This window comes from Vidua macroura, chromosome 1 (assembly GCF_024509145.1).
Source record: "Vidua macroura isolate BioBank_ID:100142 chromosome 1, ASM2450914v1, whole genome shotgun sequence".
NCBI lineage: Eukaryota > Metazoa > Chordata > Aves > Passeriformes > Viduidae > Vidua > Vidua macroura.
In genome coordinates this window covers 44,783,639-44,811,534 of record NC_071571.1, presented here as the reverse complement: position 1 = coordinate 44,811,534, position 27,896 = coordinate 44,783,639, and positions in this window count along the sequence as shown.

Sequence of the window (27,896 nt, the reverse complement as noted above, 5' to 3'; positions counted from 1 at the left end):
CTCCGAGGGACAGCTCTTGCTTGTTGTATTCATCCCAATCAAAGAGCTCATGATTGCTGCTGGCTTCTACTTGGGACAGCTCTTCCTCACTGAAAACTTCCCCTTGGGACATGTCCTTGTAGCTAGAAGCATCTCCTTGGAGCAGCTCTGTGATTTCCTCATCATTGCACACGGAAAGCTTCAGCTCCCCAGCCAATATTCCCTCCTTAGCCTCTTGCTCTGCCTGGGCTGACGCACTCTCTGCCTCCTCCAGCAGTTCACTGAGAGCCTGGGCTGGAAGAGGGCTGGGGACTGGGCTGTTGGGGGAGCCAGGACTGTGTGGGGGAGAGATGGGGACCAATTCCCTTTCTCCTGGAGCTGCTGCTTCAACTTCTGCAGCCACGCTTTGCTCCAGTTCCCTCTGTTCCTCTGGCTGCCAGCCAGATTCTTGCATCTCAAGAAAGGCCTGGCGCACGCTCCCACAGCTCTCCTGCTGGGCTACCTCGAACTGAGCCTGGCTGCAGCCTGGGCTGGAAGCAGGGGAAGAGATCGGGACCAATTCCCTTTCTCCTGGAGCTTCTGGTTCTTCTTCTGCAGCCATGCTTTGCTCCAGCTCCCCCTGTTCCTCTGGCTGCTGGCCATCTTCCTCCATGTCAAGGAAGGCCAGGCTCACAGTCTCACAGCTCTCCTGCTGGGCTAAGTCTACCTGAGCCTGGCTGCAGCCTGGGCTGGAAGCAGGGGCAGAGATCGGGACCAATTCCCTTTCTCCTGGAGCTGCTGCTTCAAGTTGTGCAGCCATGCTTTGCTCCAGCTCCCTCTCTTCCTCTGGCTGCTGGCCAGATTCCTGCACCTCGAGGAAAGCCTGGCTCATGCTCTCCCAGCTCTCCTGCTGGGCTGAGTCTAACTGAGCCTGGCTGCAGCCTGGGCTGGAAGCAGGGGCAGAGATCGGGACCAATTCCCTTTCTCCTGGAGCTTCTGGTTCTTCTTCTGTAGCCATGCTTTGCTCCAGCTCCCCCTGTTCTTCTGGCTGCTGGCCAGATTCCTGCATCTCAAGGAAGGCCAGGCTCAGACTCTCCCAGCTCTCCTGCTGGACTGAGGCCAACTGAGCCTGGCTGCAGCCTGAGCTGGAAGGACGGGAAGAGATCGGGACCAATTCCCTTTCTCCTGGAGCTTCTGGTTCTTCTTCTGCAGGCATGCTTTGCTCCAGCTCCCTCTCTTCCTCTGGCTGCTGGCCAGATTCCTGCACCTCGAGGAAAGCCTGGCTCATGCTCTCCCAGCTCTCCTGCTGGGCTGAGTCTAACTGAGCCTGGCTGCAGCCTGGGCTGGAAGCAGGGGCAGAGATCGGGACCAATTCCCTTTCTCCTGGAGCTTCTGGTTCTTCTTCTGTAGCCATGCTTTGCTCCAGCTCCCTCTCTTCCTCTGGCTGCTGGCCAGATTCCTGCACCTCGAGGAAAGCCTGGCTCATGCTCTCCCAGCTCTCCTGCTGGGCTGAGTCTAACTGAGCCTGGCTGCAGCCTGGGCTGGAAGCAGGGGCAGAGATCGGGACCAATTCCCTTTCTCCTGGAGCTTCTGGTTCTTCTTCTGTAGCCATGCTTTGCTCCAGCTCCCCCTGTTCTTCTGGCAGCTGGCCAGATTCCTGCATCTCAAGGAAGGCCAGGCTCAGACTCTCCCAGCTCTCCTGCTGGACTGAGGCCAACTGAGCCTGGCTGCAGCCTGAGCTGGAAGGACGGGAAGAGATCGGGACCAATTCCCTTTCTCCTGGAGCTTCTGGTTCTTCTTCTGCAGGCATGCTTTGCTCCAGCTCCCCCTGTTCCTCTGGCTGCTGGCCATCTTCCTCCATGTCAAGGAAGGCCAGGCTCACAGTCTCCCAGCTCTTCTGCTGGGCTAAGTCTACCTGAGTCTGGCTGCAGCCTGGGCTAGAAGTAGGGGCAGAGATCGGGACCAATTCCCTTTCTCCTGGAGCTTCTGATTCTTCTTCCGTAGCCATGCTTTGCTCCAGCTCCCTCACTTCCTCTGTCTGCTGGCCAGACTCCTGCACCTCGAGGAAAGCCTCGTCCGTGGTCTCAGAGTTTCTGTGCTGGGCCAAGTCCAGCAGAGCCTGGCTGCCGTCTGGGGGGCTCTGTGTAGCAAAGACTGACCTGTCTGTCTCTGCTGTTGGAATCTCCTGGCTGAGCACAAGAGAACCTGGTTCCTTTTCCACCTCGGGAACCAGCAGCCTGGTGAGCTCCTCCTCCTCAGCAGTACCAGGCAGGGCAGCAGCAGCTGCCGGCTCCGTGTCCGAGGGGCTCCTCGGAGCCGGAGAGGCGCTGGGCAGCTGACGGGCTGCCTCTCCCAGTACCGGGGTGCCCACACTGCTGGGAGAGCTTGGCTCCACCTGAGCACCAGTCTGGGCATCCTCGTCCTTCTCTGGGCGGAAGGTTTTATCCCAGATCTTGTCACTGATGCCTTCTGCCCACTGGGACAGGCCCTGGCTGCTGCCACAGTCTTCCTCTTGGGACAGCTTTTGTTTGCTCATGTCTTTTTCCCCTTGGGGCAACTCTGGGAATGGTAGTTCTTCCCACAGGCCAAGCTCTTGGCCATTAACAGCTCCCCATCGGGAAAGCTCTTGATCCACCTCGTGTTGCCACTCTGGGTCCATGCTGACAAAGGGCCCCTCCTCCTCCTCAGTCTCCAACAGGGGTAGGACTGAGCCGCCCCCTGCCGCCAGCCACTGCCCGCTGAGGGCCTGGTTTTCAGCCAGCTGGGCAAGGGGCTGGGTGCCTGGGAGTTGGGCTTCACCTTATCCTCCTGCGTCTGGGACGTCGTCTAGCGCAGAGAGATCCCAGGAGCTGCTTTGTTCTGACACAGCGGCTCTCACGGGACTGGGCACGCCACGGCTCTGCGCCCCTTATACAGCCCTCTGGCAGGGCGTGGCTCTGCCATGTCACAAGGGCCTCTGGGCACCACTATGGCCTGCGTCACCGAGGGCCCTGATCCAAGGCGCCTGTGTCACCAAGGGCCACACCCGGAACCCCTTCAGCAGCCAAAGCCACTGGAAGTGTCATGGAGCAGCCCCTGGATTTTGGGCTTCCAGCCCCTTGTTATGATCCGGTTATTAAAATGATCAGAAATGTCTCTGCCCAAATTAAGGTGCAAGCGGCATCAGATGCCCGAGCCAATAGTACAGGTTTTAATGAAGAGTAAATGAGAGAGAAAGACAGAGAGAGAGAGAGAGAAAGAGAAAAAGAGTGACAGAGACAGATGAAGTAGAAAACCTCAGTGCTCTGTGGATCCCAGTGGCGTCCCGTTGATGCTGTCCATGAGGCCTTCTCGGTGGCTAGGGTCCCCCGAAAACCTAGAGTTGAGTGGATTGATATACGTTTGGGCCAGGTGGGAACACCCAGGTACCTCCCATGGCAGGGGCCAAGTTGGACAGAGTTTCTTGCAGCAGACTCTGGATCTGTTGCAGCACTTTGCATTATGTGCAAAGAAATGTGAGGTCGAGAGATGGAAAGAAATAGGAAAGCGGTCTCAGAGAGAGATCAAGAGAGCAGAAGGTAATCAAGTAAAGAACTGGATGATCCTTAAGGCCCCTGCCAAGCGAAACCATTCCATGATTCTAGATGATGAGTGGATGTGTATTTTAACTCGATATGACCATAATTATTATTATCATTATCATTGTTTTATTTATTCACTACCTCTACTATTTCAACTTCTTTGTCTTCTTCTTCTTCTTCCTAGACTTATTAAGACTATTACTTACTACAACTATTACAATTTTTTCTAATTCTTCTAATTCTTCTAATTCTAATGCCTCTAATTCTTCTTCTAATTCTTCTTCTTCTACTACTGCTACTTATTTCCTACTGTTACTTTTATTTCTTCTTCTTTACTATTACTACTTCTTAATCTTCTTCTAATTATTATTCTTATCCTAGTCTTTTTTGTTTTTCTTTGGTGGTTTTTTTTTGAGTTTTTGGGGTTTTTTATAGTTTTTTTTGGTGGTTTTTTTTTTTTTTTTTTTTTGGGTTTTTTTTTTTTTTTTTGTTTCTTCCTACTACTCTATCTTAAAGGCAATATTCATTTGTTTTTGAAGAGTTGGGTGCGCCAGAGTCGTGCAGTGTGCTGTGGGGTCCAGGCAGCAATACCTCCTGTCCGTTGCCATTCTTCATGGCTAAAATGCCAGAGGATCAGCACGCAGTCCTTTCCGAGTTAGAGGAAATAGCCTTAGATTCCAGCAGGGGAGGTTCCGATAAAAGATCAGAAACCCTTTTTCCCTGCCTGAGTGATCAGGCATTGGAAGACGTTGACCTGGGATGTGTCGGAGTCACTACGTCTGGGAGCGTTCCGGAGTTGTCTGGATGGGGCACTTGGGGACATGCTTTAGGGCTGATGCTGGTGGAGCCAGGCTGCCAGTGGGAGCGGATGACTTCCAAGGTGTCTTCCTAGCAGGATGATTGTCTGTGATTCACCACTGAGCCACCTGGCCCCAAGTGCCGCCCATGGCTGCTGGTTTGGGGCCAGCCCCGTGGGCAAAACTTGGTCTTGGGGAGATGCGCTTGGGATGCTCCGAAGCAGCCGGGCATTGCTGAGGCTGCAGGGACACGTTGAGGGAAAGGCAGCCCGTGTGGCTCCCTCAGGACTCTGGGAAGGCTGCGGGCCTGCCACCATCTGCGGGGCCAGTCCCGGTGCCAGCAGCGGGCACTAATCCTCGGGCTGCGGTGCCAGGCAGGGGCAGCGGAAGAGGCTGCGCAGCGCCCGCAGTGCCCGCCTGAAGTGGCAGGGACGTTTCATGCGGGGGCCCAGCTGCCGGATGAGGGCCAGGGCTTGCACACGGCGAGAGGAGGCTTGAGGGCACCGCTCAAATTCCTGGGGCTCAGCCCAAGCCTCCTGAGGGAAGGGCACTGGGAGCCTGTCTCCTGCAAAAGCAGGCGGTATTGGCTGTCTGGGTTCTTCACACAGCTCGAGGACGCTCAGGTCATCCCATTCATCCTCCTCCTGTAGCAGGGGCTTGACCCCGAAGCTGCGGGTGGCCACACTTTCCCAGTTGTCCTGCTCGAGCTCTTTGTCACTGTCATCTTCCCAGCTTGACTGCACGGAGGGTCGGTTCCCATTCCCTTTGGGCACCTCCTGGCCGATGGAGTCTTCGTCTTGGGAAAGCTCTTGGCAAATGAACTCTTCCCAGTCTGACACTTCTTGGTAACTATCGACTTCTTGGTGGGACAGCTCTTGCTTGCTGTATTCTTCCCAGTCCGAGAGTGCTAGGGAGCTAACGACATCTACGGGGGAAAGCCCTGGCTCCAAGCATTCTTCCCAATCAGAAAATGGTTTGTAGCTCCTGGCTTCTCCGAGGGACAGCTCTTGCTTGTTGTATTCATCCCAATCAAAGAGCTCATGATTGCTGCTGGCTTCTACTTGGGACAGCTCTTCCTCACTGAAAACTTCCCCTTGGGACATGTCCTTGTAGCTAGAAGCATCTCCTTGGAGCAGCTCTGTGATTTCCTCATCATTGCACACGGAAAGCTTCAGCTCCCCAGCCAATATTCCCTCCTTAGCCTCTTGCTCTGCCTGGGCCGACGCACTCTCTGCCTCCTCCAGCAGTTCACTGAGAGCCTGGGCTGGAAGAGGGCTGGGGACTGGGCTGTTGGGGGAGCCAGGACTGTGTGGGGGAGAGATGGGGACCAATTCCCTTTCTCCTGGAGCTGCTGCTTCAACTTCTGCAGCCACGCTTTGCTCCAGTTCCCTCTGTTCCTCTGGCTGCCAGCCAGATTCTTGCATCTCAAGAAAGGCCTGGCGCACGCTCCCACAGCTCTCCTGCTGGGCTACCTCGAACTGAGCCTGGCTGCAGCCTGGGCTGGAAGCAGGGGAAGAGATTGGGACCAATTCCCTTTCTCCTGGAGCTTCTGGTTCTTCTTCTGCAGCCATGCTTTGCTCCAGCTCCCCCTGTTCCTCTGGCTGCTGGCCATCTTCCTCCATGTCAAGGAAGGCCAGGCTCACAGTCTCACAGCTCTCCTGCTGGGCTAAGTCTACCTGAGCCTGGCTGCAGCCTGGGCTGGAAGCAGGGGCAGAGATCGGGACCAATTCCCTTTCTCCTGGAGCTGCTGCTTCAAGTTGTGCAGCCATGCTTTGCTCCAGCTCCCTCTCTTCCTCTGGCTGCTGGCCAGATTCCTGCACCTCGAGGAAAGCCTGGCTCATGCTCTCCCAGCTCTCCTGCTGGGCTGAGTCTAACTGAGCCTGGCTGCAGCCTGGGCTGGAAGCAGGGGCAGAGATCGGGACCAATTCCCTTTCTCCTGGAGCTTCTGGTTCTTCTTCTGTAGCCATGCTTTGCTCCAGCTCCCCCTGTTCTTCTGGCTGCTGGCCAGATTCCTGCATCTCAAGGAAGGCCAGGCTCAGACTCTCCCAGCTCTCCTGCTGGACTGAGGCCAACTGAGCCTGGCTGCAGCCTGAGCTGGAAGGACGGGAAGAGATCGGGACCAATTCCCTTTCTCCTGGAGCTTCTGGTTCTTCTTCTGCAGGCATGCTTTGCTCCAGCTCCCTCTCTTCCTCTGGCTGCTGGCCAGATTCCTGCACCTCGAGGAAAGCCTGGCTCATGCTCTCCCAGCTCTCCTGCTGGGCTGAGTCTAACTGAGCCTGGCTGCAGCCTGGGCTGGAAGCAGGGGCAGAGATCGGGACCAATTCCCTTTCTCCTGGAGCTTCTGGTTCTTCTTCTGTAGCCATGCTTTGCTCCAGCTCCCTCTCTTCCTCTGGCTGCTGGCCAGATTCCTGCATCTCAAGGAAGGCCAGGCTCAGACTCTCCCAGCTCTCCTGCTGGACTGAGGCCAACTGAGCCTGGCTGCAGCCTGAGCTGGAAGGACGGGAAGAGATCGGGACCAATTCCCTTTCTCCTGGAGCTTCTGGTTCTTCTTCTGCAGGCATGCTTTGCTCCAGCTCCCTCTCTTCCTCTGGCTGCTGGCCAGATTCCTGCACCTCGAGGAAAGCCTGGCTCATGCTCTCCCAGCTCTCCTGCTGGGCTGAGTCTAACTGAGCCTGGCTGCAGCCTGGGCTGGAAGCAGGGGCAGAGATCGGGACCAATTCCCTTTCTCCTGGAGCTTCTGGTTCTTCTTCTGTAGCCATGCTTTGCTCCAGCTCCCTCTCTTCCTCTGGCTGCTGGCCAGATTCCTGCACCTCGAGGAAAGCCTGGCTCATGCTCTCCCAGCTCTCCTGCTGGGCTGAGTCTAACTGAGCCTGGCTGCAGCCTGGGCTGGAAGCAGGGGCAGAGATCGGGACCAATTCCCTTTCTCCTGGAGCTTCTGGTTCTTCTTCTGTAGCCATGCTTTGCTCCAGCTCCCCCTGTTCTTCTGGCAGCTGGCCAGATTCCTGCATCTCAAGGAAGGCCAGGCTCAGACTCTCCCAGCTCTCCTGCTGGACTGAGGCCAACTGAGCCTGGCTGCAGCCTGAGCTGGAAGGACGGGAAGAGATCGGGACCAATTCCCTTTCTCCTGGAGCTTCTGGTTCTTCTTCTGCAGGCATGCTTTGCTCCAGCTCCCCCTGTTCCTCTGGCTGCTGGCCATCTTCCTCCATGTCAAGGAAGGCCAGGCTCACAGTCTCCCAGCTCTTCTGCTGGGCTAAGTCTACCTGAGTCTGGCTGCAGCCTGGGCTAGAAGTAGGGGCAGAGATCGGGACCAATTCCCTTTCTCCTGGAGCTTCTGATTCTTCTTCCGTAGCCATGCTTTGCTCCAGCTCCCTCACGTCCTCTGTCTGCTGGCCAGACTCCTGCACCTCGAGGAAAGCCTTGTCCGTGGTCTCAGAGTTTCTGTGCTGGGCCAAGTCCAGCAGAGCCTGGCTGCCGTCTGGGGGGCTCTGTGTAGCAAAGACTGACCTGTCTGTCTCTGCTGTTGGAATCTCCTGGCTGAGCACAAGAGAACCTGGTTCCTTTTCCACCTCGGGAACCAGCAGCCTGGTGAGCTCCTCCTCCTCAGCAGTACCAGGCAGGGCAGCAGCAGCTGCCGGCTCCGTGTCCGAGGGGCTCCTCGGAGCCGGAGAGGCGCTGGGCAGCTGACGGGCTGCCTCTCCCAGTACCGGGGTGCCCACACTGCTGGGAGAGCTTGGCTCCACCTGAGCACCAGTCTGGGCATCCTCGTCCTTCTCTGGGCGGAAGGTTTTATCCCAGATCTTGTCACTGATGCCTTCTGCCCACTGGGACAGGCCCTGGCTGCTGCCACAGTCTTCCTCTTGGGACAGCTTTTGTTTGCTCATGTCTTTTTCCCCTTGGGGCAACTCTGGGAATGGTAGTTCTTCCCACAGGCCAAGCTCTTGGCCATTAACAGCTCCCCATCGGGAAAGCTCTTGATCCACCTCGTGTTGCCACTCTGGGTCCATGCTGACAAAGGGCCCCTCCTCCTCCTCAGTCTCCAACAGGGGTAGGACTGAGCCGCCCCCTGCCGCCAGCCACTGCCCGCTGAGGGCCTGGTTTTCAGCCAGCTGGGCAAGGGGCTGGGTGCCTGGGAGTTGGGCTTCACCTTATCCTCCTGCGTCTGGGACGTCGTCTAGCGCAGAGAGATCCCAGGAGCTGCTTTGTTCTGACACAGCGGCTCTCACGGGACTGGGCACGCCACGGCTCTGCGCCCCTTATACAGCCCTCTGGCAGGGCGTGGCTCTGCCATGTCACAAGGGCCTCTGGGCACCGCTATGGCCTGCGTCACCGAGGGCCCTGATCCAAGGCGCCTGTGTCACCAAGGGCCACACCCGGAACCCCTTCAGCAGCCAAAGCCACTGGAAGTGTCATGGAGCAGCCCCTGGATTTTGGGCTTCCAGCCCCTTGTTATGATCCGGTTATTAAAATGATCAGAAATGTCTCTGCCCAAATTAAGGTGCAAGCGGCATCAGATGCCCGAGCCAATAGTACAGGTTTTAATGAAGAGTAAATGAGAGAGAAAGACAGAGAGAGAGAGAGAGAAAGAGAAAAAGAGTGACAGAGACAGATGAAGTAGAAAACCTCAGTGCTCTGTGGATCCCAGTGGCGTCCCGTTGATGCTGTCCATGAGGCCTTCTCGGTGGCTAGGGTCCCCCGAAAACCTAGAGTTGAGTGGATTGATATACGTTTGGGCCAGGTGGGAACACCCAGGTACCTCCCATGGCAGGGGCCAAGTTGGACAGAGTTTCTTGCAGCAGACTCTGGATCTGTTGCAGCACTTTGCATTATGTGCAAAGAAATGTGAGGTCGAGAGATGGAAAGAAATAGGAAAGCGGTCTCAGAGAGAGATCAAGAGAGCAGAAGGTAATCAAGTAAAGAACTGGATGATCCTTAAGGCCCCTGCCAAGCGAAACCATTCCATGATTCTAGATGATGAGTGGATGTGTATTTTAACTCGATATGACCATAATTATTATTATCATTATCATTGTTTTATTTATTCACTACCTCTACTATTTCAACTTCTTTGTCTTCTTCTTCTTCTTCCTAGACTTATTAAGACTATTACTTACTACAACTATTACAATTTTTTCTAATTCTTCTAATTCTTCTAATTCTAATGCCTCTAATTCTTCTTCTAATTCTTCTTCTACTACTGCTACTTATTTCCTACTGTTACTTTTATTTCTTCTTCTTTATTATTACTACTTCTTAATCTTCTTCTAATTATTATTCTTATCCTAGTCTTTTTTGTTTTTCTTTGGTGGTTTTTTTTTGAGTTTTTGGGGTTTTTTATAGTTTTTTTTGGTGGTTTTTTTTTTTTTTTTTTTGGTTTTTTTTTTCTTTTTTTGTTTCTTCCTACTACTCTATCTTAAAGGCAATATTCATTTGTTTTTGAAGAGTTGGGTGCGCCAGAGTCGTGCAGTGTGCTGTGGGGTCCAGGCAGCAATACCTCCTGTCCGTTGCCATTCTTCATGGCTAAAATGCCAGAGGATCAGCACGCAGTCCTTTCCGAGTTAGAGGAAATAGCCTTAGATTCCAGCAGGGGAGGTTCCGATAAAAGATCAGAAACCCTTTTTCCCTGCCTGAGTGATCAGGCATTGGAAGACGTTGACCTGGGATGTGTCGGAGTCACTACGTCTGGGAGCGTTCCGGAGTTGTCTGGATGGGGCACTTGGGGACATGCTTTAGGGCTGATGCTGGTGGAGCCAGGCTGCCAGTGGGAGCGGATGACTTCCAAGGTGTCTTCCTAGCAGGATGATTGTCTGTGATTCACCACTGAGCCACCTGGCCCCAAGTGCCGCCCATGGCTGCTGGTTTGGGGCCAGCCCCGTGGGCAAAACTTGGTCTTGGGGAGATGCGCTTGGGATGCTCCGAAGCAGCCGGGCATTGCTGAGGCTGCAGGGACACGTTGAGGGAAAGGCAGCCCGTGTGGCTCCCTCAGGACTCTGGGAAGGCTGCGGGCCTGCCACCATCTGCGGGGCCAGTCCCGGTGCCAGCAGCGGGCACTAATCCTCGGGCTGCGGTGCCAGGCAGGGGCAGCGGAAGAGGCTGCGCAGCGCCCGCAGTGCCCGCCTGAAGTGGCAGGGACGTTTCATGCGGGGGCCCAGCTGCCGGATGAGGGCCAGGGCTTGCACACGGCGAGAGGAGGCTTGAGGGCACCGCTCAAATTCCTGGGGCTCAGCCCAAGCCTCCTGAGGGAAGGGCACTGGGAGCCTGTCTCCTGCAAAAGCAGGCGGTATTGGCTGTCTGGGTTCTTCACACAGCTCGAGGACGCTCAGGTCATCCCATTCATCCTCCTCCTGTAGCAGGGGCTTGACCCCGAAGCTGCGGGTGGCCACACTTTCCCAGTTGTCCTGCTCGAGCTCTTTGTCACTGTCATCTTCCCAGCTTGACTGCACGGAGGGTCGGTTCCCATTCCCTTTGGGCACCTCCTGGCCGATGGAGTCTTCGTCTTGGGAAAGCTCTTGGCAAATGAACTCTTCCCAGTCTGACACTTCTTGGTAACTATCGACTTCTTGGTGGGACAGCTCTTGCTTGCTGTATTCTTCCCAGTCCGAGAGTGCTAGGGAGCTAACGACATCTACGGGGGAAAGCCCTGGCTCCAAGCATTCTTCCCAATCAGAAAATGGTTTGTAGCTCCTGGCTTCTCCGAGGGACAGCTCTTGCTTGTTGTATTCATCCCAATCAAAGAGCTCATGATTGCTGCTGGCTTCTACTTGGGACAGCTCTTCCTCACTGAAAACTTCCCCTTGGGACATGTCCTTGTAGCTAGAAGCATCTCCTTGGAGCAGCTCTGTGATTTCCTCATCATTGCACACGGAAAGCTTCAGCTCCCCAGCCAATATTCCCTCCTTAGCCTCTTGCTCTGCCTGGGCCGACGCACTCTCTGCCTCCTCCAGCAGTTCACTGAGAGCCTGGGCTGGAAGAGGGCTGGGGACTGGGCTGTTGGGGGAGCCAGGACTGTGTGGGGGAGAGATGGGGACCAATTCCCTTTCTCCTGGAGCTGCTGCTTCAACTTCTGCAGCCACGCTTTGCTCCAGTTCCCTCTGTTCCTCTGGCTGCCAGCCAGATTCTTGCATCTCAAGAAAGGCCTGGCGCACGCTCCCACAGCTCTCCTGCTGGGCTACCTCGAACTGAGCCTGGCTGCAGCCTGGGCTGGAAGCAGGGGAAGAGATCAGGACCAATTCCCTTTCTCCTGGAGCTTCTGGTTCTTCTTCTGCAGCCATGCTTTGCTCCAGCTCCCCCTGTTCCTCTGGCTGCTGGCCATCTTCCTCCATGTCAAGGAAGGCCAGGCTCACAGTCTCACAGCTCTCCTGCTGGGCTAAGTCTACCTGAGGCTGGCTGCAGCCTGGGCTGGAAGCAGGGGCAGAGATCGGGACCAATTCCCTTTCTCCTGGAGCTGCTGCTTCAAGTTGTGCAGCCATGCTTTGCTCCAGCTCCCTCTCTTCCTCTGGCTGCTGGCCAGATTCCTGCACCTCGAGGAAAGCCTGGCTCATGCTCTCCCAGCTCTCCTGCTGGGCTGAGTCTAACTGAGCCTGGCTGCAGCCTGGGCTGGAAGCAGGGGCAGAGATCGGGACCAATTCCCTTTCTCCTGGAGCTTCTGGTTCTTCTTCTGTAGCCATGCTTCGCTCCAGCTCCCCCTGTTCTTCTGGCTGCTGGCCAGATTCCTGCATCTCAAGGAAGGCCAGGCTCAGACTCTCCCAGCTCTCCTGCTGGACTGAGGCCAACTGAGCCTGGCTGCAGCCTGAGCTGGAAGGACGGGAAGAGATCGGGACCAATTCCCTTTCTCCTGGAGCTTCTGGTTCTTCTTCTGCAGGCATGCTTTGCTCCAGCTCCCTCTCTTCCTCTGGCTGCTGGCCAGATTCCTGCACCTCGAGGAAAGCCTGGCTCATGCTCTCCCAGCTCTCCTGCTGGGCTGAGTCTAACTGAGCCTGGCTGCAGCCTGGGCTGGAAGCAGGGGCAGAGATCGGGACCAATTCCCTTTCTCCTGGAGCTTCTGGTTCTTCTTCTGTAGCCATGCTTTGCTCCAGCTCCCCCTGTTCTTCTGGCTGCTGGCCAGATTCCTGCATCTCAAGGAAGGCCAGGCTCAGACTCTCCCAGCTCTCCTGCTGGACTGAGGCCAACTGAGCCTGGCTGCAGCCTGAGCTGGAAGGACGGGAAGAGATCGGGACCAATTCCCTTTCTCCTGGAGCTTCTGGTTCTTCTTCTGCAGGCATGCTTCGCTCCAGCTCCCTCTCTTCCTCTGGCTGCTGGCCAGATTCCTGCACCTCGAGGAAAGCCTGGCTCATGCTCTCCCAGCTCTCCTGCTGGGCTGAGTCTAACTGAGCCTGGCTGCAGCCTGGGCTGGAAGCAGGGGCAGAGATCGGGACCAATTCCCTTTCTCCTGGAGCTTCTGGTTCTTCTTCTGCAGCCATGCTTTGCTCCAGCTCCCTCTCTTCCTCTGGCTGCTGGCCAGATTCCTGCACCTCGAGGAAAGCCTGGCTCATGCTCTCCCAGCTCTCCTGCTGGGCTGAGTCTAACTGAGCCTGGCTGCAGCCTGGGCTGGAAGCAGGGGCAGAGATCGGGACCAATTCCCTTTCTCCTGGAGCTTCTGGTTCTTCTTCTGTAGCCATGCTTCGCTCCAGCTCCCCCTGTTCTTCTGGCAGCTGGCCAGATTCTTGCATCTCAAGGAAGGCCAGGCTCAGACTCTCCCAGCTCTCCTGCTGGACTGAGGCCAACTGAGCCTGGCTGCAGCCTGAGCTGGAAGGACGGGAAGAGATCGGGACCAATTCCCTTTCTCCTGGAGCTTCTGGTTCTTCTTCTGCAGGCATGCTTTGCTCCAGCTCCCCCTGTTCCTCTGGCTGCTGGCCATCTTCCTCCATGTCAAGGAAGGCCAGGCTCACAGTCTCCCAGCTCTTCTGCTGGGCTAAGTCTACCTGAGTCTGGCTGCAGCCTGGGCTAGAAGTAGGGGCAGAGATCGAGACCAATTCCCTTTCTCCTGGAGCTTCTGATTCTTCTTCCGTAGCCATGCTTTGCTCCAGCTCCCTCACTTCCTCTGTCTGCTGGCCAGACTCCTGCACCTCGAGGAAAGCCTCGTCCGTGGTCTCAGAGTTTCTGTGCTGGGCCAAGTCCAGCAGAGCCTGGCTGCCGTCTGGGGGGCTCTGTGTAGCAAAGACTGACCTGTCTGTCTCTGCTGTTGGAATCTCCTGGCTGAGCACAAGAGAACCTGGTTCCTTTTCCACCTCGGGAACCAGCAGCCTGGTGAGCTCCTCCTCCTCAGCAGTACCAGGCAGGGCAGCAGCAGCTGCCGGCTCCGTGTCCGAGGGGCTCCTCGGAGCCGGAGAGGCGCTGGGCAGCTGACGGGCTGCCTCTCCCAGTACCGGGGTGCCCACACTGCTGGGAGAGCTTGGCTCCACCTGAGCACCAGTCTGGGCATCCTCGTCCTTCTCTGGGCGGAAGGTTTTATCCCAGATCTTGTCACTGATGCCTTCTGCCCACTGGGACAGGCCCTGGCTGCTGCCACAGTCTTCCTCTTGGGACAGCTTTTGTTTGCTCATGTCTTTTTCCCCTTGGGGCAACTCTGGGAATGGTAGTTCTTCCCACAGGCCAAGCTCTTGGCCATTAACAGCTCCCCATCGGGAAAGCTCTTGATCCACCTCGTGTTGCCACTCTGGGTCCATGCTGACAAAGGGCCCCTCCTCCTCCTCAGTCTCCAACAGGGGTAGGACTGAGCCGCCCCCTGCCGCCAGCCACTGCCCGCTGAGGGCCTGGTTTTCAGCCAGCTGGGCAAGGGGCTGGGTGCCTGGGAGTTGGGCTTCACCTTATCCTCCTGCGTCTGGGACGTCGTCTAGCGCAGAGAGATCCCAGGAGCTGCTTTGTTCTGACACAGCGGCTCTCACGGGACTGGGCACGCCACGGCTCTGCGCCCCTTATACAGCCCTCTGGCAGGGCGTGGCTCTGCCATGTCACAAGGGCCTCTGGGCACCACTATGGCCTGCGTCACCGAGGGCCCTGATCCAAGGCGCCTGTGTCACCAAGGGCCACACCCGGAACCCCTTCAGCAGCCAAAGCCACTGGAAGTGTCATGGAGCAGCCCCTGGATTTTGGGCTTCCAGCCCCTTGTTATGATCCGGTTATTAAAATGATCAGAAATGTCTCTGCCCAAATTAAGGTGCAAGCGGCATCAGATGCCCGAGCCAATAGTACAGGTTTTAATGAAGAGTAAATGAGAGAGAAAGACAGAGAGAGAGAGAGAGAAAGAGAAAAAGAGTGACAGAGACAGATGAAGTAGAAAACCTCAGTGCTCTGTGGATCCCAGTGGCGTCCCGTTGATGCTGTCCATGAGGCCTTCTCGGTGGCTAGGGTCCCCCGAAAACCTAGAGTTGAGTGGATTGATATACGTTTGGGCCAGGTGGGAACACCCAGGTACCTCCCATGGCAGGGGCCAAGTTGGACAGAGTTTCTTGCAGCAGACTCTGGATCTGTTGCAGCACTTTGCATTATGTGCAAAGAAATGTGAGGTCGAGAGATGGAAAGAAATAGGAAAGCGGTCTCAGAGAGAGATCAAGAGAGCAGAAGGTAATCAAGTAAAGAACTGGATGATCCTTAAGGCCCCTGCCAAGCGAAACCATTCCATGATTCTAGATGATGAGTGGATGTGTATTTTAACTCGATATGACCATAATTATTATTATCATTATCATTGTTTTATTTATTCACTACCTCTACTATTTCAACTTCTTTGTCTTCTTCTTCTTCTTCCTAGACTTATTAAGACTATTACTTACTACAACTATTACAATTTTTTCTAATTCTTCTAATTCTTCTAATTCTAATGCCTCTAATTCTTCTTCTAATTCTTCTTCTTCTACTACTGCTACTTATTTCCTACTGTTACTTTTATTTCTTCTTCTTTACTATTACTACTTCTTAATCTTCTTCTAATTATTATTCTTATCCTAGTCTTTTTTGTTTTTCTTTGGTGGTTTTTTTTTGAGTTTTTGGGGTTTTTTATAGTTTTTTTTGGTGGTTTTTTTTTTTTGTTTTTTTTTTTTTTTTTGGTTTTTTTTTTTTTTTTTTTTTTTGTTTCTTCCTACTACTCTATCTTAAAGGCAATATTCATTTGTTTTTGAAGAGTTGGGTGCGCCAGAGTCGTGCAGTGTGCTGTGGGGTCCAGGCAGCAATACCTCCTGTCCGTTGCCATTCTTCATGGCTAAAATGCCAGAGGATCAGCACGCAGTCCTTTCCGAGTTAGAGGAAATAGCCTTAGATTCCAGCAGGGGAGGTTCCGATAAAAGATCAGAAACCCTTTTTCCCTGCCTGAGTGATCAGGCATTGGAAGACGTTGACCTGGGATGTGTCGGAGTCACTACGTCTGGGAGCGTTCCGGAGTTGTCTGGATGGGGCACTTGGGGACATGCTTTAGGGCTGATGCTGGTGGAGCCAGGCTGCCAGTGGGAGCGGATGACTTCCAAGGTGTCTTCCTAGCAGGATGATTGTCTGTGATTCACCACTGAGCCACCTGGCCCCAAGTGCCGCCCATGGCTGCTGGTTTGGGGCCAGCCCCGTGGGCAAAACTTGGTCTTGGGGAGATGCGCTTGGGATGCTCCGAAGCAGCCGGGCATTGCTGAGGCTGCAGGGACACGTTGAGGGAAAGGCAGCCCGTGTGGCTCCCTCAGGACTCTGGGAAGGCTGCGGGCCTGCCACCATCTGCGGGGCCAGTCCCGGTGCCAGCAGCGGGCACTAATCCTCGGGCTGCGGTGCCAGGCAGGGGCAGCGGAAGAGGCTGCGCAGCGCCCGCAGTGCCCGCCTGAAGTGGCAGGGACGTTTCATGCGGGGGCCCAGCTGCCGGATGAGGGCCAGGGCTTGCACACGGCGAGAGGAGGCTTGAGGGCACCGCTCAAATTCCTGGGGCTCAGCCCAAGCCTCCTGAGGGAAGGGCACTGGGAGCCTGTCTCCTGCAAAAGCAGGCGGTATTGGCTGTCTGGGTTCTTCACACAGCTCGAGGACGCTCAGGTCATCCCATTCATCCTCCTCCTGTAGCAGGGGCTTGACCCCGAAGCTGCGGGTGGCCACACTTTCCCAGTTGTCCTGCTCGAGCTCTTTGTCACTGTCATCTTCCCAGCTTGACTGCACGGAGGGTCGGTTCCCATTCCCTTTGGGCACCTCCTGGCCGATGGAGTCTTCGTCTTGGGAAAGCTCTTGGCAAATGAACTCTTCCCAGTCTGACACTTCTTGGTAACTATCGACTTCTTGGTGGGACAGCTCTTGCTTGCTGTATTCTTCCCAGTCCGAGAGTGCTAGGGAGCTAACGACATCTACGGGGGAAAGCCCTGGCTCCAAGCATTCTTCCCAATCAGAAAATGGTTTGTAGCTCCTGGCTTCTCCGAGGGACAGCTCTTGCTTGTTGTATTCATCCCAATCAAAGAGCTCATGATTGCTGCTGGCTTCTACTTGGGACAGCTCTTCCTCACTGAAAACTTCCCCTTGGGACATGTCCTTGTAGCTAGAAGCATCTCCTTGGAGCAGCTCTGTGATTTCCTCATCATTGCACACGGAAAGCTTCAGCTCCCCAGCCAATATTCCCTCCTTAGCCTCTTGCTCTGCCTGGGCCGACGCACTCTCTGCCTCCTCCAGCAGTTCACTGAGAGCCTGGGCTGGAAGAGGGCTGGGGACTGGGCTGTTGGGGGAGCCAGGACTGTGTGGGGGAGAGATGGGGACCAATTCCCTTTCTCCTGGAGCTGCTGCTTCAACTTCTGCAGCCACGCTTTGCTCCAGTTCCCTCTGTTCCTCTGGCTGCCAGCCAGATTCTTGCATCTCAAGAAAGGCCTGGCGCACGCTCCCACAGCTCTCCTGCTGGGCTACCTCGAACTGAGCCTGGCTGCAGCCTGGGCTGGAAGCAGGGGAAGAGATCGGGACCAATTCCCTTTCTCCTGGAGCTTCTGGTTCTTCTTCTGCAGCCATGCTTTGCTCCAGCTCCCCCTGTTCCTCTGGCTGCTGGCCATCTTCCTCCATGTCAAGGAAGGCCAGGCTCACAGTCTCACAGCTCTCCTGCTGGGCTAAGTCTACCTGAGGCTGGCTGCAGCCTGGGCTGGAAGCAGGGGCAGAGATCGGGACCAATTCCCTTTCTCCTGGAGCTGCTGCTTCAAGTTGTGCAGCCATGCTTTGCTCCAGCTCCCTCTCTTCCTCTGGCTGCTGGCCAGATTCCTGCACCTCGAGGAAAGCCTGGCTCATGCTCTCCCAGCTCTCCTGCTGGGCTGAGTCTAACTGAGCCTGGCTGCAGCCTGGGCTGGAAGCAGGGGCAGAGATCGGGACCAATTCCCTTTCTCCTGGAGCTTCTGGTTCTTCTTCTGTAGCCATGCTTTGCTCCAGCTCCCCCTGTTCTTCTGGCTGCTGGCCAGATTCCTGCATCTCAAGGAAGGCCAGGCTCAGACTCTCCCAGCTCTCCTGCTGGACTGAGGCCAACTGAGCCTGGCTGCAGCCTGAGCTGGAAGGACGGGAAGAGATCGGGACCAATTCCCTTTCTCCTGGAGCTTCTGGTTCTTCTTCTGCAGGCATGCTTTGCTCCAGCTCCCTCTCTTCCTCTGGCTGCTGGCCAGATTCCTGCACCTCGAGGAAAGCCTGGCTCATGCTCTCCCAGCTCTCCTGCTGGGCTGAGTCTAACTGAGCCTGGCTGCAGCCTGGGCTGGAAGCAGGGGCAGAGATCGGGACCAATTCCCTTTCTCCTGGAGCTTCTGGTTCTTCTTCTGTAGCCATGCTTTGCTCCAGCTCCCCCTGTTCTTCTGGCTGCTGGCCAGATTCCTGCATCTCAAGGAAGGCCAGGCTCAGACTCTCCCAGCTCTCCTGCTGGACTGAGGCCAACTGAGCCTGGCTGCAGCCTGAGCTGGAAGGACGGGAAGAGATCGGGACCAATTCCCTTTCTCCTGGAGCTTCTGGTTCTTCTTCTGCAGGCATGCTTTGCTCCAGCTCCCTCTCTTCCTCTGGCTGCTGGCCAGATTCCTGCACCTCGAGGAAAGCCTGGCTCATGCTCTCCCAGCTCTCCTGCTGGGCTGAGTCTAACTGAGCCTGGCTGCAGCCTGGGCTGGAAGCAGGGGCAGAGATCGGGACCAATTCCCTTTCTCCTGGAGCTTCTGGTTCTTCTTCTGTAGCCATGCTTTGCTCCAGCTCCCTCTCTTCCTCTGGCTGCTGGCCAGATTCCTGCACCTCGAGGAAAGCCTGGCTCATGCTCTCCCAGCTCTCCTGCTGGGCTGAGTCTAACTGAGCCTGGCTGCAGCCTGGGCTGGAAGCAGGGGCAGAGATCGGGACCAATTCCCTTTCTCCTGGAGCTTCTGGTTCTTCTTCTGTAGCCATGCTTCGCTCCAGCTCCCCCTGTTCTTCTGGCAGCTGGCCAGATTCCTGCATCTCAAGGAAGGCCAGGCTCAGACTCTCCCAGCTCTCCTGCTGGACTGAGGCCAACTGAGCCTGGCTGCAGCCTGAGCTGGAAGGACGGGAAGAGATCGGGACCAATTCCCTTTCTCCTGGAGCTTCTGGTTCTTCTTCTGCAGGCATGCTTTGCTCCAGCTCCCCCTGTTCCTCTGGCTGCTGGCCATCTTCCTCCATGTCAAGGAAGGCCAGGCTCACAGTCTCCCAGCTCTTCTGCTGGGCTAAGTCTACCTGAGTCTGGCTGCAGCCTGGGCTAGAAGTAGGGGCAGAGATCGGGACCAATTCCCTTTCTCCTGGAGCTTCTGATTCTTCTTCCGTAGCCATGCTTTGCTCCAGCTCCCTCACTTCCTCTGTCTGCTGGCCAGACTCCTGCACCTCGAGGAAAGCCTCGTCCGTGGTCTCAGAGTTTCTGTGCTGGGCCAAGTCCAGCAGAGCCTGGCTGCCGTCTGGGGGGCTCTGTGTAGCAAAGACTGACCTGTCTGTCTCTGCTGTTGGAATCTCCTGGCTGAGCACAAGAGAACCTGGTTCCTTTTCCACCTCGGGAACCAGCAGCCTGGTGAGCTCCTCCTCCTCAGCAGTACCAGGCAGGGCAGCAGCAGCTGCCGGCTCCGTGTCCGAGGGGCTCCTCGGAGCCGGAGAGGCGCTGGGCAGCTGACGGGCTGCCTCTCCCAGTACCGGGGTGCCCACACTGCTGGGAGAGCTTGGCTCCACCTGAGCACCAGTCTGGGCATCCTCGTCCTTCTCTGGGCGGAAGGTTTTATCCCAGATCTTGTCACTGATGCCTTCTGCCCACTGGGACAGGCCCTGGCTGCTGCCACAGTCTTCCTCTTGGGACAGCTTTTGTTTGCTCATGTCTTTTTCCCCTTGGGGCAACTCTGGGAATGGTAGTTCTTCCCACAGGCCAAGCTCTTGGCCATTAACAGCTCCCCATCGGGAAAGCTCTTGATCCACCTCGTGTTGCCACTCTGGGTCCATGCTGACAAAGGGCCCCTCCTCCTCCTCAGTCTCCAACAGGGGTAGGACTGAGCCGCCCCCTGCCGCCAGCCACTGCCCGCTGAGGGCCTGGTTTTCAGCCAGCTGGGCAAGGGGCTGGGTGCCTGGGAGTTGGGCTTCACCTTATCCTCCTGCGTCTGGGACGTCGTCTAGCGCAGAGAGATCCCAGGAGCTGCTTTGTTCTGACACAGCGGCTCTCACGGGACTGGGCACGCCACGGCTCTGCGCCCCTTATACAGCCCTCTGGCAGGGCGTGGCTCTGCCATGTCACAAGGGCCTCTGGGCACCACTATGGCCTGCGTCACCGAGGGCCCTGATCCAAGGCGCCTGTGTCACCAAGGGCCACACCCGGAACCCCTTCAGCAGCCAAAGCCACTGGAAGTGTCATGGAGCAGCCCCTGGATTTTGGGCTTCCAGCCCCTTGTTATGATCCGGTTATTAAAATGATCAGAAATGTCTCTGCCCAAATTAAGGTGCAAGCGGCATCAGATGCCCGAGCCAATAGTACAGGTTTTAATGAAGAGTAAATGAGAGAGAAAGACAGAGAGAGAGAGAGAGAAAGAGAAAAAGAGTGACAGAGACAGATGAAGTAGAAAACCTCAGTGCTCTGTGGATCCCAGTGGCGTCCCGTTGATGCTGTCCATGAGGCCTTCTCGGTGGCTAGGGTCCCCCGAAAACCTAGAGTTGAGTGGATTGATATACGTTTGGGCCAGGTGGGAACACCCAGGTACCTCCCATGGCAGGGGCCAAGTTTGACAGAGTTTCTTGCAGCAGACTCTGGATCTGTTGCAGCACTTTGCATTATGTGCAAAGAAATGTGAGGTCGAGAGATGGAAAGAAATAGGAAAGCGGTCTCAGAGAGAGATCAAGAGAGCAGAAGGTAATCAAGTAAAGAACTGGATGATCCTTAAGGCCCCTGCCAAGCGAAACCATTCCATGATTCTAGATGATGAGTGGATGTGTATTTTAACTCGATATGACCATAATTATTATTATCATTATCATTGTTTTATTTATTCACTACCTCTACTATTTCAACTTCTTTGTCTTCTTCTTCTTCTTCCTAGACTTATTAAGACTATTACTTACTACAACTATTACAATTTTTTCTAATTCTTCTAATTCTTCTAATTCTAATGCCTCTAATTCTTCTTCTAATTCTTCTTCTACTACTGCTACTTATTTCCTACTGTTACTTTTATTTCTTCTTCTTTATTATTACTACTTCTTAATCTTCTTCTAATTATTATTCTTATCCTAGTCTTTTTTGTTTTTCTTTGGTGGTTTTTTTTTGAGTTTTTGGGGTTTTTTATAGTTTTTTTTGGTGGGTTTTTTTTTTTTTTTTTTGGTTTTTTTTTTTTTTTTTTTTGTTTCTTCCTACTACTCTATCTTAAAGGCAATATTCATTTGTTTTTGAAGAGTTGGGTGCGCCAGAGTCGTGCAGTGTGCTGTGGGGTCCAGGCAGCAATACCTCCTGTCCGTTGCCATTCTTCATGGCTAAAATGCCAGAGGATCAGCACGCAGTCCTTTCCGAGTTAGAGGAAATAGCCTTAGATTCCAGCAGGGGAGGTTCCGATAAAAGATCAGAAACCCTTTTTCCCTGCCTGAGTGATCAGGCATTGGAAGACGTTGACCTGGGATGTGTCGGAGTCACTACGTCTGGGAGCGTTCCGGAGTTGTCTGGATGGGGCACTTGGGGACATGCTTTAGGGCTGATGCTGGTGGAGCCAGGCTGCCAGTGGGAGCGGATGACTTCCAAGGTGTCTTCCTAGCAGGATGATTGTCTGTGATTCACCACTGAGCCACCTGGCCCCAAGTGCCGCCCATGGCTGCTGGTTTGGGGCCAGCCCCGTGGGCAAAACTTGGTCTTGGGGAGATGCGCTTGGGATGCTCCGAAGCAGCCGGGCATTGCTGAGGCTGCAGGGACACGTTGAGGGAAAGGCAGCCCGTGTGGCTCCCTCAGGACTCTGGGAAGGCTGCGGGCCTGCCACCATCTGCGGGGCCAGTCCCGGTGCCAGCAGCGGGCACTAATCCTCGGGCTGCGGTGCCAGGCAGGGGCAGCGGAAGAGGCTGCGCAGCGCCCGCAGTGCCCGCCTGAAGTGGCAGGGACGTTTCATGCGGGGGCCCAGCTGCCGGATGAGGGCCAGGGCTTGCACACGGCGAGAGGAGGCTTGAGGGCACCGCTCAAATTCCTGGGGCTCAGCCCAAGCCTCCTGAGGGAAGGGCACTGGGAGCCTGTCTCCTGCAAAAGCAGGCGGTATTGGCTGTCTGGGTTCTTCACACAGCTCGAGGACGCTCAGGTCATCCCATTCATCCTCCTCCTGTAGCAGGGGCTTGACCCCGAAGCTGCGGGTGGCCACACTTTCCCAGTTGTCCTGCTCGAGCTCTTTGTCACTGTCATCTTCCCAGCTTGACTGCACGGAGGGTCGGTTCCCATTCCCTTTGGGCACCTCCTGGCCGATGGAGTCTTCGTCTTGGGAAAGCTCTTGGCAAATGAACTCTTCCCAGTCTGACACTTCTTGGTAACTATCGACTTCTTGGTGGGACAGCTCTTGCTTGCTGTATTCTTCCCAGTCCGAGAGTGCTAGGGAGCTAACGACATCTACGGGGGAAAGCCCTGGCTCCAAGCATTCTTCCCAATCAGAAAATGGTTTGTAGCTCCTGGCTTCTCCGAGGGACAGCTCTTGCTTGTTGTATTCATCCCAATCAAAGAGCTCATGATTGCTGCTGGCTTCTACTTGGGACAGCTCTTCCTCACTGAAAACTTCCCCTTGGGACATGTCCTTGTAGCTAGAAGCATCTCCTTGGAGCAGCTCTGTGATTTCCTCATCATTGCACACGGAAAGCTTCAGCTCCCCAGCCAATATTCCCTCCTTAGCCTCTTGCTCTGCCTGGGCCGACGCACTCTCTGCCTCCTCCAGCAGTTCACTGAGAGCCTGGGCTGGAAGAGGGCTGGGGACTGGGCTGTTGGGGGAGCCAGGACTGTGTGGGGGAGAGATGGGGACCAATTCCCTTTCTCCTGGAGCTGCTGCTTCAACTTCTGCAGCCACGCTTTGCTCCAGTTCCCTCTGTTCCTCTGGCTGCCAGCCAGATTCTTGCATCTCAAGAAAGGCCTGGCGCACGCTCCCACAGCTCTCCTGCTGGGCTACCTCGAACTGAGCCTGGCTGCAGCCTGGGCTGGAAGCAGGGGAAGAGATCGGGACCAATTCCCTTTCTCCTGGAGCTTCTGGTTCTTCTTCTGCAGCCATGCTTTGCTCCAGCTCCCCCTGTTCCTCTGGCTGCTGGCCATCTTCCTCCATGTCAAGGAAGGCCAGGCTCACAGTCTCACAGCTCTCCTGCTGGGCTAAGTCTACCTGAGGCTGGCTGCAGCCTGGGCTGGAAGCAGGGGCAGAGATCGGGACCAATTCCCTTTCTCCTGGAGCTGCTGCTTCAAGTTGTGCAGCCATGCTTTGCTCCAGCTCCCTCTCTTCCTCTGGCTGCTGGCCAGATTCCTGCACCTCGAGGAAAGCCTGGCTCATGCTCTCCCAGCTCTCCTGCTGGGCTGAGTCTAACTGAGCCTGGCTGCAGCCTGGGCTGGAAGCAGGGGCAGAGATCGGGACCAATTCCCTTTCTCCTGGAGCTTCTGGTTCTTCTTCTGTAGCCATGCTTTGCTCCAGCTCCCCCTGTTCTTCTGGCTGCTGGCCAGATTCCTGCATCTCAAGGAAGGCCAGGCTCAGACTCTCCCAGCTCTCCTGCTGGACTGAGGCCAACTGAGCCTGGCTGCAGCCTGAGCTGGAAGGACGGGAAGAGATCGGGACCAATTCCCTTTCTCCTGGAGCTTCTGGTTCTGCTTCTGCAGGCATGCTTTGCTCCAGCTCCCTCTCTTCCTCTGGCTGCTGGCCAGATTCCTGCACCTCGAGGAAAGCCTGGCTCATGCTCTCCCAGCTCTCCTGCTGGGCTGAGTCTAACTGAGCCTGGCTGCAGCCTGGGCTGGAAGCAGGGGCAGAGATCGGGACCAATTCCCTTTCTCCTGGAGCTTCTGGTTCTTCTTCTGTAGCCATGCTTTGCTCCAGCTCCCCCTGTTCTTCTGGCTGCTGGCCAGATTCCTGCATCTCAAGGAAGGCCAGGCTCAGACTCTCCCAGCTCTCCTGCTGGACTGAGGCCAACTGAGCCTGGCTGCAGCCTGAGCTGGAAGGACGGGAAGAGATCGGGACCAATTCCCTTTCTCCTGGAGCTTCTGGTTCTTCTTCTGTAGCCATGCTTTGCTCCAGCTCCCTCTCTTCCTCTGGCTGCTGGCCAGATTCCTGCACCTCGAGGAAAGCCTGGCTCATGCTCTCCCAGCTCTCCTGCTGGGCTGAGTCTAACTGAGCCTGGCTGCAGCCTGGGCTGGAAGCAGGGGCAGAGATCGGGACCAATTCCCTTTCTCCTGGAGCTTCTGGTTCTTCTTCTGTAGCCATGCTTCGCTCCAGCTCCCCCTGTTCTTCTGGCAGCTGGCCAGATTCCTGCATCTCAAGGAAGGCCAGGCTCAGACTCTCCCAGCTCTCCTGCTGGACTGAGGCCAACTGAGCCTGGCTGCAGCCTGAGCTGGAAGGACGGGAAGAGATCGGGACCAATTCCCTTTCTCCTGGAGCTTCTGGTTCTTCTTCTGCAGGCATGCTTTGCTCCAGCTCCCCCTGTTCCTCTGGCTGCTGGCCATCTTCCTCCATGTCAAGGAAGGCCAGGCTCACAGTCTCCCAGCTCTTCTGCTGGGCTAAGTCTACCTGAGTCTGGCTGCAGCCTGGGCTAGAAGTAGGGGCAGAGATCGGGACCAATTCCCTTTCTCCTGGAGCTTCTGATTCTTCTTCCGTAGCCATGCTTTGCTCCAGCTCCCTCACTTCCTCTGTCTGCTGGCCAGACTCCTGCACCTCGAGGAAAGCCTCGTCCGTGGTCTCAGAGTTTCTGTGCTGGGCCAAGTCCAGCAGAGCCTGGCTGCCGTCTGGGGGGCTCTGTGTAGCAAAGACTGACCTGTCTGTCTCTGCTGTTGGAATCTCCTGGCTGAGCACAAGAGAACCTGGTTCCTTTTCCACCTCGGGAACCAGCAGCCTGGTGAGCTCCTCCTCCTCAGCAGTACCAGGCAGGGCAGCAGCAGCTGCCGGCTCCGTGTCCGAGGGGCTCCTCGGAGCCGGAGAGGCGCTGGGCAGCTGACGGGCTGCCTCTCCCAGTACCGGGGTGCCCACACTGCTGGGAGAGCTTGGCTCCACCTGAGCACCAGTCTGGGCATCCTCGTCCTTCTCTGGGCGGAAGGTTTTATCCCAGATCTTGTCACTGATGCCTTCTGCCCACTGGGACAGGCCCTGGCTGCTGCCACAGTCTTCCTCTTGGGACAGCTTTTGTTTGCTCATGTCTTTTTCCCCTTGGGGCAACTCTGGGAATGGTAGTTCTTCCCACAGGCCAAGCTCTTGGCCATTAACAGCTCCCCATCGGGAAAGCTCTTGATCCACCTCGTGTTGCCACTCTGGGTCCATGCTGACAAAGGGCCCCTCCTCCTCCTCAGTCTCCAACAGGGGTAGGACTGAGCCGCCCCCTGCCGCCAGCCACTGCCCGCTGAGGGCCTGGTTTTCAGCCAGCTGGGCAAGGGGCTGGGTGCCTGGGAGTTGGGCTTCACCTTATCCTCCTGCGTCTGGGACGTCGTCTAGCGCAGAGAGATCCCAGGAGCTGCTTTGTTCTGACACAGCGGCTCTCACGGGACTGGGCACGCCACAGCTCTGCGCCCCTTATACAGCCCTCTGGCAGGGCGTGGCTCTGCCATGTCACAAGGGCCTCTGGGCACCACTATGGCCTGCGTCACCGAGGGCCCTGATCCAAGGCGCCTGTGTCACCAAGGGCCACACCCGGAACCCCTTCAGCAGCCAAAGCCACTGGAAGTGTCATGGAGCAGCCCCTGGATTTTGGGCTTCCAGCCCCTTGTTATGATCCGGTTATTAAAATGATCAGAAATGTCTCTGCCCAAATTAAGGTGCAAGCGGCATCAGATGCCCGAGCCAATAGTACAGGTTTTAATGAAGAGTAAATGAGAGAGAAAGACAGAGAGAGAGAGAGAGAAAGAGAAAAAGAGTGACAGAGACAGATGAAGTAGAAAACCTCAGTGCTCTGTGGATCCCAGTGGCGTCCCGTTGATGCTGTCCATGAGGCCTTCTCGGTGGCTAGGGTCCCCCGAAAACCTAGAGTTGAGTGGATTGATATACGTTTGGGCCAGGTGGGAACACCCAGGTACCTCCCATGGCAGGGGCCAAGTTTGACAGAGTTTCTTGCAGCAGACTCTGGATCTGTTGCAGCACTTTGCATTATGTGCAAAGAAATGTGAGGTCGAGAGATGGAAAGAAATAGGAAAGCGGTCTCAGAGAGAGATCAAGAGAGCAGAAGGTAATCAAGTAAAGAACTGGATGATCCTTAAGGCCCCTGCCAAGCGAAACCATTCCATGATTCTAGATGATGAGTGGATGTGTATTTTAACTCGATATGACCATAATTATTATTATCATTATCATTGTTTTATTTATTCACTACCTCTACTATTTCAACTTCTTTGTCTTCTTCTTCTTCTTCCTAGACTTATTAAGACTATTACTTACTACAACTATTACAATTTTTTCTAATTCTTCTAATTCTTCTAATTCTAATGCCTCTAATTCTTCTTCTAATTCTTCTTCTTCTACTACTGCTACTTATTTCCTACTGTTACTTTTATTTCTTCTTCTTTACTATTACTACTTCTTAATCTTCTTCTAATTATTATTCTTATCCTAGTCTTTTTTGTTTTTCTTTGGTGGTTTTTTTTTGAGTTTTTGGGGTTTTTTATAGTTTTTTTTGGTGGTTTTTTTTTTTTTTTTTTTTTTGGGTTTTTTTTTTTTTTTTTTTGTTTCTTCCTACTACTCTATCTTAAAGGCAATATTCATTTGTTTTTGAAGAGTTGGGTGCGCCAGAGTCGTGCAGTGTGCTGTGGGGTCCAGGCAGCAATACCTCCTGTCCGTTGCCATTCTTCATGGCTAAAATGCCAGAGGATCAGCACGCAGTCCTTTCCGAGTTAGAGGAAATAGCCTTAGATTCCAGCAGGGGAGGTTCCGATAAAAGATCAGAAACCCTTTTTCCCTGCCTGAGTGATCAGGCATTGGAAGACGTTGACCTGGGATGTGTCGGAGTCACTACGTCTGGGAGCGTTCCGGAGTTGTCTGGATGGGGCACTTGGGGACATGCTTTAGGGCTGATGCTGGTGGAGCCAGGCTGCCAGTGGGAGCGGATGACTTCCAAGGTGTCTTCCTAGCAGGATGATTGTCTGTGATTCACCACTGAGCCACCTGGCCCCAAGTGCCGCCCATGGCTGCTGGTTTGGGGCCAGCCCCGTGGGCAAAACTTGGTCTTGGGGAGATGCGCTTGGGATGCTCCGAAGCAGCCGGGCATTGCTGAGGCTGCAGGGACACGTTGAGGGAAAGGCAGCCCGTGTGGCTCCCTCAGGACTCTGGGAAGGCTGCGGGCCTGCCACCATCTGCGGGGCCAGTCCCGGTGCCAGCAGCGGGCACTAATCCTCGGGCTGCGGTGCCAGGCAGGGGCAGCGGAAGAGGCTGCGCAGCGCCCGCAGTGCCCGCCTGAAGTGGCAGGGACGTTTCATGCGGGGGCCCAGCTGCCGGATGAGGGCCAGGGCTTGCACACGGCGAGAGGAGGCTTGAGGGCACCGCTCAAATTCCTGGGGCTCAGCCCAAGCCTCCTGAGGGAAGGGCACTGGGAGCCTGTCTCCTGCAAAAGCAGGCGGTATTGGCTGTCTGGGTTCTTCACACAGCTCGAGGACGCTCAGGTCATCCCATTCATCCTCCTCCTGTAGCAGGGGCTTGACCCCGAAGCTGCGGGTGGCCACACTTTCCCAGTTGTCCTGCTCGAGCTCTTTGTCACTGTCATCTTCCCAGCTTGACTGCACGGAGGGTCGGTTCCCATTCCCTTTGGGCACCTCCTGGCCGATGGAGTCTTCGTCTTGGGAAAGCTCTTGGCAAATGAACTCTTCCCAGTCTGACACTTCTTGGTAACTATCGACTTCTTGGTGGGACAGCTCTTGCTTGCTGTATTCTTCCCAGTCCGAGAGTGCTAGGGAGCTAACGACATCTACGGGGGAAAGCCCTGGCTCCAAGCATTCTTCCCA